This window comes from Muntiacus reevesi, chromosome 9 (assembly GCF_963930625.1).
Source record: "Muntiacus reevesi chromosome 9, mMunRee1.1, whole genome shotgun sequence".
Taxonomy (NCBI): domain Eukaryota; kingdom Metazoa; phylum Chordata; class Mammalia; order Artiodactyla; family Cervidae; genus Muntiacus; species Muntiacus reevesi.
The window spans coordinates 75,904,594-75,914,178 of record NC_089257.1 but is presented as its reverse complement, the minus strand read 5'-3'; the positions used below and the strand labels follow the sequence as shown (position 1 = coordinate 75,914,178).

General features: G+C 42.2%; 1 non-coding gene across 1 annotated transcript; it reads left to right on the top strand.

Moving 5' to 3' along the window:
• The first annotated feature begins 405 nt into the window (after positions 1-405).
• Positions 406-513, top strand: LOC136176109 (U6 spliceosomal RNA). Its single transcript, XR_010664489.1, has one exon. It is a non-coding gene; the product is annotated as a U6 spliceosomal RNA (small nuclear RNA).
• The last annotated feature ends 9,072 nt before the right edge of the window (positions 514-9,585 follow it).

Below are 9,585 nucleotides of genomic sequence, written 5' to 3'. Positions count from 1 at the left end.
AACAGAGACGCTGCTACTCAGGACCTTACAGGGGAGAGACTCCGCAGAGAACTGTTACCCCATAAGGTCACTCTGTGGGCCAGAGGAAGACTTCTCAGGCTCGGTTGCTCAGTTGTGTCCGACTCTGCGACCCTGTGGATGTAGCCTGCCAGACTCCTCTGTCCATGGGATTCTCTAGGCAAGAGTACTGGAGTGGGTTGCCATTTTCCTTCTCCAGGGAATCTTCTCAACCCAGGGATTGAACCCACGTTTCCTGCACCGCCAGCATTGGCAGGTGAATTCTTTACCACCTGGACTTCCCAGAGGAAGGCTTGCCACTGCCTGAATGAGTCAGGAAAAAGGCTCCATAGGGCCCCTGGAGCTAACTCCTGAAGGATTAAGTTGCCTGGTGAAGGATGGAGAAGAGAGTTCGCTTGGGCAACAACACATATACTAAAATTCGAATGATGCAGAGATTAGCATGGCCCCTGCACAAGAATGACACACAAATTCATAGAGCATTCCTTTTTTTTTTCATTAATTTTTTTTTAAGAATGGAGAAGGGATGGGTACATAGGCAACATCCCAGGCAAGGGTGCAGAGATGTGAAAAGGAGACTGCTCAAAGAAGGCATATTGACGTCTATGGCTCTAGCTGAGTATGTGAAGGGGAGGGGAGGAAGTGAAAAGTGAAAGGTGGGCTAGAGCCAGCAATGGGAAGACCCCCACTGTTTCCTGCTGGGCCTTCGTTCACTAATCTAGGATGCTACTACCACTTCTCACATGCTCCAGGGGCCCGGGGTTTTCCACTCCTCACCGTTTACCCTGAAAATCTCCTTTCTGTTTCTTTGACCACATCCAACACTGTCCCTCAAGGATCCTTCTCTTCAGACAGTGACCTTGGCACCACTTGGCCCCAGGACCTCGTATGAGTCATCAGCCCATCTCGCAGACCGCCAACCATTATGGCAGGAAGAAATCTCAGGGCCCAAATGCTATACAAGTATTTAATTATGGGTCCACAGTTTAATTACTTAGTCTGGCTTTATATGACTTAATTTATAAATATAATTTACAGTTCCCTTGTTTCTTTCTCCAGCCATTTAGCTCATTAGGCTCTGAGCCAGTAGTGCAAAGATAAGGCAGAGAGGGCGTGTAACTGGAAGAAGTCTACCCCAGCAAGAAGCATTTTATCACCAGTACTGTTAAGAATATCCAGTGGGAGATGATCATAAAAAGGAGATAGATTTGTAGTTGGTTTTATTATTGTTTTTAAATCTTATGAAGCCAGTACCCACCCCACTCCACCTCTCCCCCATTGCCTGCACCCAGGAACGACCACACCTCTGTATCTCTGCTTCGGGTACAACTTTTAGTTCCACATTAAGGCCAGCTCTCTGCAACAACCTGCTGGGTGTTTCCCAGAGGCCTTCCCAAAGAGCATTCATTTATTCCACCAGCATTTATTTCCAGACCTACTATGTGCAAGGCACTTTTGGCCAAGAAATGCAAAGCTGGGATAAAATGCAATAATTAACAGTTACTGCCTACTCAGTATGCACCAAGCATAACGCCAAGCTGCTGCAAACATTGCACTAATTTTCGGAATGAAGAAACAAGGCTCTGCTTGTTCAAAGCAGTGGCTCTGGACCATGGCTGCATGTAGGAGTCACCTGGGGAACTCTGATGCTTGAAACCATCCTCTAGAGTTTCTAGTTTCATTGACTTGCAGTATGGCCTGGGCATCAGGTTATTAAACAGAACCTCCTCAGGTCACCTGATGTGCAGCTATGTTTAAGAACCACTGATTTACATAATTTTCCTAAGATCCCACAGATAGACCAGGGAAGGCAGGCAGGCTGGCCAGTCGGCCTCCTGAGCCCTACTATGTGCCAGACCCAGCTCTAGGTCCTTTCACTACTAAGTGATGAAACAGATGGCAAATGCCATAAAAAAGGACAACGAATGCAGGGAATCCTTTATGAAAGAGGTCACTTATGGGTTTTTTTTTTTTTTCAAGAATTTGCAGGCTACACAGAAGTGGTGGAAAGAATCAGGCGAGACTTCCAGACAGAACGAACCATCTCAGCAAAGATGTGTAGGCTGGGAAACATGGCAAATGGACAAGGAACAAGAAACAGATCCCGTGTGTGAAAAGACAGCTGAAGGAAATTTGGCAAGAAAGTCAGGGACACGTTGTGAAGGACAAGGCTTCCCAAACCATTTCAGGTTGAGGCACATGTGGAATAATGATCACATTTGTAGTACAAACCAAGGTAAGTGAACAAGGCTGTCACCATCTGTCTTAGTCTGTTCGGGCTACAATAACAAAATTGTTGTTTACCTGCTAAGTCATTGACTCTTTGTGACCCCACAGACTGTAGCCCGCCAGGCTCCCCTGTCCATGAGAGTGTGTTGCCATGCCCTTCTTCATGGAATCTTCTGAACCCAGGGATCGAACCCAGGTCTCCTGCATTGCAGGCGGATTCTTTACCACTGAGCCATCTGGGAAGCCCCACAATAACAAAATACCAAAGGTCTAAAAACAACAGAAACTTACTCCTTCCAGTTCTGGAGACTGGAAGTCTGAGGATATGGCTCCAGTAGATTCAGTGTCCGGTGAGGACCCACTTCCTCATCAAGAGCAATCTTCCCACCATAACCTCACATGACCAAAGGAACAAGATATGCCTCCAGTGTCTCTTTTATAAGGACACTAATCCCACTCCTGAGGACTCCAACCTGATTAGAGGCCCCACCTCCAAATACCATCTCACTGGGAATTGGGTTTGAACAATTCAGTCTATAGCCTCATCTCAGCAGATCTGACATACCTACTGAAAATCTTTGGCATAAAGCCTGGCAGAGGATCCAAGAAGTCTGAACTTCACTCTCTGGGTAATGGGAAGCCAGTGAAAATACCATATTGAAATGAAGAGATTGTGATAGGATGGAAGTTGTGTCTTTTTAATATAAATCCAGGCATTGTCACAATGACTTCCTAAAGGCAAAACCTGACTTGAATTTTCCACCAAACACTACTAATAGAATACTGTCATGAATACCTCATGAAAGGTATCATGATTGGCTAGCTACCTGCATAGTATCTTTCCTACTAGACTTGGTTCTTCAACAAAAGGGATCAAGCCATACTCTTCTTCTTTTTTCTTTTTTTCATTTTGTAATTTGTGTCTAGCATAGATTTTGACAGAGAGAAGGTGTACTATTAGAAACAGACTTTGAACTACTAGGGCTTCCCTGGTGGCTCAGATGATAAAGAATCTGCCTACAGTGCAGGAGACCCGGGCCCAATCCTTTGGTTGGGAAGATCCCCTGAAGAAGGGAATGGCAAACCACTCCAGTATTCTTGCCTGGAGAATTACACGGACGGAGGAGCCTGGTAGACTATGGTCCATGGGGTCACAAAGAGTCAGACACGACTGAATGACTTACAGTTTGAACCATTCATTAAATTCCATTCATTTTTTTTTTTTTAATATTATTTTATTAGTTGGAGGCCAATCGGTAGCCACCTATTCAAAGGTTAAGAGGCAAAAGTTGATGCCAATGCATGTACAGTAGAAAGAGCATGGACATTAAGAGTCAGAGGACCATGACATCCTATCTGTTAACTTTTGCCTTACGTATTGAGGTGCTCCTATGTTGGGTGATATATAAATATTTAAGATTGTTATATCTTCTTGGATTGATCCATTGATCATTATGTAGTGACCTTCTTTGTCTCTTCTAACAGTCTACTTTAAAGTCTATTTTGTCTGATGTAAGTATTGCTACTCCAGCTTCCTTTTGTTTTCTATTTGCTCAGAATACTTCATTTTCAGCCAGTATGTGTCTCCAGATCTGAAAAAGTAATATATATATATGATAATATATATATAAGAACTTATATATACATATACATATGAATCATAGTGCAGCACACCTGAAACTCACACAACATTGTAAAATCAACCATACTTCAAGTAAATAAATAAATAATAAAAATTGGGGAAAAAAAAATTGCACAACTTGGAGGTCCTGGGCAGACACATTTGGTTTCCAGGGATATCCCCCTTGTTCTGTGTCTCTTCTGTAACAGGAACAGTAAAACCTATCTAGCAGCACTGTTGTCAAACAGCATATCATAGAGTCCTGAGAAGGACATGGCAGCCCACTCCAGTGTTCTTGCCTGGAGAATCCCGGGGACGGGGGAGCCTGGTGGGCTGCCATCTATGGGGTCGCACAGAGTCGGACACGACTGACGCGACTTAGCAGTAGCAGCAGCAGAGTCCTGACACACAGTGGGTCCTCAGAAAAGTCTGTTAGCCCCAATACCCTTGACCATATTTTATTTTCAAATTCTTTGAATCAAATAATGAGGATCACATTAATGATACTAATTTGTCCTGTTTATACTCTTTGTAAACATTTGTCCTATTGCATGTGTGTATGGCTGAGGAGCTGGAAGTCCTGAAAGTTCTGCTATTGCTTTTAGCTAGCCCTCTACACAGCCACCAGGTAGGAATCATCATACCTATCATTCACTGAGAATTTGCTATGTTTCAGGTCCAATCTGAAACATTTCTTATATACTATCTGCTTTCATCTTCACAATAAGCCTAAACAGGAGTTGCCAAATCTGGCCCTGGTCTGTTTTTTTGTATAGCCCACAAGTTCAGAATAGTTCATACATTGTTGAAGGTTTGACATATATACACTACAAAGCTAGTGGGAACCTTCTATATAGCACAGGGAGCCCAAGCTCGGTGCTGTGTAGTGACCTGGATGGGTGGGATGGGGTGAGATGGGAGGGAGATCGGAGAGGGAAGGAATCTATGTGTACAAACAGCTGATTCACTTCCTTGTACTGTAGAAGCTAATGCAACATTGTAAAGCAATTGTGCTTCAATAAAACAAACAAACAAAAAAGGTATGCCACAAAGACTATGTATGCTGCAAAGCCTGAGATATTTCTTTTAAAAATTTTATTTATTTTTTTAATTGATGGAAAATTGCTTTACAATTTCATGTTAGTTTCTTCCATACAACAATATGAATCAGTCATAATTTTATATATATACATATGTATGTATATATATAAATGTCTTCTCCTTTGAGCCTCCCCCTCCCCTCCTCCATCCCACTCCTCTAGGTCATCACAGAGCTCCCTATGTTATTTAACAATCTCCCACTAACTATCTACTTAACACATGATCATGTATATATGCCAGTGCTACTTTCTCAATTCATCCCACCCTCACCTTCCCCAACTGTGTCCACAGTATGTTCTCTACTAGATTCATCTGTATTATTTTTATAGATTCCATATATATATATTAATATGTGATACCTACTTTTCCAACTGACTCACTTCACTTGTATAAGAGCCTCTAGGGTCACCCACCTTGCTACAACTGACTCAAATTTGTTCCTTTTTTTGTAGCCAAGCAATATTCCATTGTGTATATGTACCACAACTTCTTTGTCCATTCATCTGTTGATGGACATCCAGGTTGCTTCCATGTCCTGACTATTGTAAATATTGCTGCAATGAACACTGAGGTACATGTATCTTTTAGAACTGTGATTTTCTCAGGGTATAGACTCAGCAGTGGGTTTGCTGAATCGTGTGGTAGATTTATTCCTAATTTTTAAGGAATCTCCATACTGTTTTCCATAATGGCTGCATCAGTTTACATTCCCACCAACAGGAGGGCTCCCTTTTCTCCACACCCTCTCCAGCATTTGCTATTTGTAGATTTTTTGATAATGGCCTTTCTGACTGGAATGAGGTGATATCTCACTGTAGTTTTGATTTACATTTCTCTAAAAATGAACGACATTGAGCATCTTTTCATGTGTTTTTTTGTGTGTGTGGTTTTTTTTCTTTGGCCATCTGTATGTCTTCTTTGGAGAAATGTCTGTTTAGGTCTTCTGCCCATTTTTTGATTGGGTTGTCTGTTTTTCGGATATTGAGCTATATGAGCTGCTTATATATTTTGGAGATCAACCCTTTGTCAGTTGCTTCATTTGCAATTATTTTCTCCCATTGTGAGTATTGTCTTTTCATCATGTTTATAGTTTCCTTTGCTGTGCAAATGCTTCTAAGTTTTATTAGGTTCCACTTGTTTATTTTTGTTTATATTTCCATTAATCTAGGGGATGGGTCAGAGAGAATATTGCTGTGATGTATGTCAGAGTGTACTGTCTATGTTTTTCTCTAAGAGCTGTATAGGTTCTGGCCTTACTTTAATCCATTTTATCTTTAATCTGTTTTTATTTTGGTTTTGTATATAGTGTTAGATAGTGTTCTAATTTCATTCTTTTACACGTAGTTGTCCAGTTTTTCCAGCACCACTTATTGAAGAGGTCAATTCTCCATTGTATATTCTTGTCTCCTTTGTCAAAGATAAGGTGCCCATAGGGAGCATGGATTTATCTCTGGCCTTTCTATCTTGTTCCATTGGTCTAGGTTTCTATCTTTATGCCAGTATCATACTGTCTTGATGACTGTGTACTAACTCATTCTTTACAAAAAAAAAAAAAATCTTGCTAATCCCTGGTCTATGAGACTATGGTCCCTTTACAGATGAGAAACTTAGCTTTTTAGAAAGGTGAAATAATTACCCAAGGCCACACAGAGAGTAAAAAGTGACAAGTCTTGGTTCCAGGACTAATTTTCTACCCCTGGTCTTAAAACTAGCTCTGTTGCTTTACATTATATTTAGAAGGAACTTTTCCTTTGACTTAAGCATAAACTTGACCCATCCATAGCTTGTTCTAAGGGGTTTGTGACATGCCCTCTATATTGCCTACAACCCTATATGTGCCCCATCTTGCCTCCCCTTATGCTTATAAAAAGACAAGGGTGGGGAGTGGGGAGGTATCAGGTTCTTTGCCCACTCCCGAGTTTCCAAAGCAGCAGAGGGTCAAGCGCTGGGAGAAGTCTGACAATCCAAAGAAGAGCCTGCTGAGGCGGTAACGCGTTCTTTGTCTTGGGGCTTCCGGATTCCAGCTGTGGGGGAAGGGAGAGAACTCTGCGTTTTCTTTCCAGAGGAAAACATGGCTGGAGGTTTCCAGGTAAGCACACATCTGAGCAGCCTTGTTGTCACCCTGTCTGGGTTTTGAGGGGAAAGACACCTGAACACCACACTGCTTCAGCTCCAGCGTCTCACCAGCTGAGAAGAGCAGCTGCTCCCCGTTTCATCTGTTTCATATTCAGCAGGAGGATTAGTTTAAGGTTCTGACCCCGGGAAAACGATGCCTGCAGACTACAGTAAGCGCTCTGTTATCCTGTCCATTTGGGAGTGAGGTGCCCAGCTTTGTCAACTGTGCTGGTTCCTGGAGAGCTAGTTGCCACATAGACCATCGGCCGGAGATTGGTATTCGAAGACGCAGAACGCATAAAATAGGATTTGTACTAAAACTATCCGGAATATAATTCCATCTTTCTTAGATATTTCGGCAGGCATGGTGCCTTGGGGACATTGTCCAAATAGGAAGAAGGTAGAGGAAATTAAATTCACCGTTTATTGAGTTCTATGCTGCTAGCAAGCACTGAGCGGAAGCCTTAAATCAATAAAGGATTTAATGCTGACAATCTTCCAGTGAGGCATCTCCACTTTACAAAAGAAAAAACTGAGGCTCGATGGGTTCGTTCATTCGTATGGTATTTACTGAGCACCTTCGCTTGACCTCAGCACTGGGAATATCTATCTCTGCCCTCCTAGAGCTCCTATTCTTGGAGCGGAGCTTGAGTTAAACAAGTACAAGTAATTGATCAATTGTGGCAGGGATGAGAGTCACCAAGGGCAAGTCATGCTGCCATGACAACACCTAACAGAGGAAGCTGGCTCAGTTTGATCATCCAAGAAGACTTTCCTGAGGAAGTGAAATTGAAGCTGAGACCTGAGGTGTTCATAGGAGAGGGGCAAGAGAACGTACCCAGCAGGTGGAAAGAAGTATGGTCCTCCCAAAGAGTGACAACACGCCAGGCAGCTAGGGCAGAAAGTGAGGGCTGGGGAGTGACACAAGGTGAAGCTGGTGAGGTCAGGAGAGCCTAGACCAGCAGGGCCAGCCTCGAGGTCCAAGCAAGGATGTTGGACTTTATTCCAGGAAGTCACAGCAGGGTGCAAGACAAGCAGATAGGGCAGTCCTGCAGAAGGCCAAACTCTTAGAAGTAAGAAGCAAGCCAGAGGTCAAGTGCAGGTTCAACTCTAAAGTCTATGTTTTCTCCACGGTCACCAGCATATCGTTAACATTTTTTTTCTGAAGCAAGCTGATTCAGTTAAGGGATAGGATCTTTCAAGAAAGACCAAAAGGGACTCCAGGGTAGAAAGAACACCCTGGATTAGGAATCAGAAATCTTGGGTTGTCTCAGATCATTCCTGATCAGGCCTCAGTTTCCTCTAAGAGGGAGACAGTGCTTAGACTAAGTGCTCAATGAATTATCACATGGAAAACACTTCAAACCACGTAGAACCCATAGTAAATGATCGATAAATCTTAGGTGTTGGTTTTATCAACCTCTTTGAATACTAGTATTTTCTGATTTTTAGTATAAATTCTGTGACTGTGTATGCACTTTTTCAGAACCCTCCCTGCCCAGACACAATCATCAATCTTGGTTATTTCTAGAAAAAGTTAAGAAAATTGTCCTTTTGACATAATCCTAGAACTTTCCAGTAGCACTTCAGGAACTCTTGTCTTCCTGGATTTTATAGCCCACTTAAATGTTTGCATAATTGATTCACCCCTCTTATAGAATTTACCCACATAACCCACAGGCAGAAATTTAATTACAAATCTGAAGGGACTTACTGTTATAATACTGCAGAGCTTTCCTAGGTTAAGTGATAATTAAGGTTTAAATTCCACTGGGATCAAGCAACTTTTAAAAGGGTCCTCTCCCTCTGCCAGCCCATATTGTACCAAAGGTAGTTTGGCTTTTGAAATGCAGGACAATACTAAACAAGAAATTACTTTGTGTGCTATATGCAGGGTTGGATCTGCTTTTCTTTGGTTTCTTGATTTAGAGATAATACATTTCCACATCCATGTTGTGTCCTGATAGCCTATTTCTGGAAGCTGGGAAGAACTGGGAGGGCTACTCTTGATTATTATAGAAAATATTCAATCCTTAGGCTGCTTCCCAAAAACCACCCCATCCCATCACATAGCAAGTTCTTGGGTCCTTGCCTTTCTTTTGCCCAGCTGGTGTGTGCTTTCTCTGGGAATGAAAACTTATTTTAATATTAGCTTAAGCAAGGCATAATTAGGAACACAAATCTGCAACAAAAAAACCAATATAATTCATTCAAAAGCTAAGATTTGATGACTTTTGGATTATCTGTCATTAGGCTTTTTTTTTTTTTTTAACATCCCCATTGCTCTCCATTCCAGTAATTGAAAGCTGTCTGTATGTTTAAGTATGCAGCTGTAATTGGCCTGCTAATATGCTCTCCCAGGCAAGCTCTGTTGTTTTGCAAGAACAAGAAACAGGATAGCTCATCCTCCTTTTGCAAGCTTAGTAAAGGAAGAGGCAGAAGTTCTTTCTCGATTCCTCCTGTGACAGATGCAAGAATAGAACTCACTATGCACTGAAGCT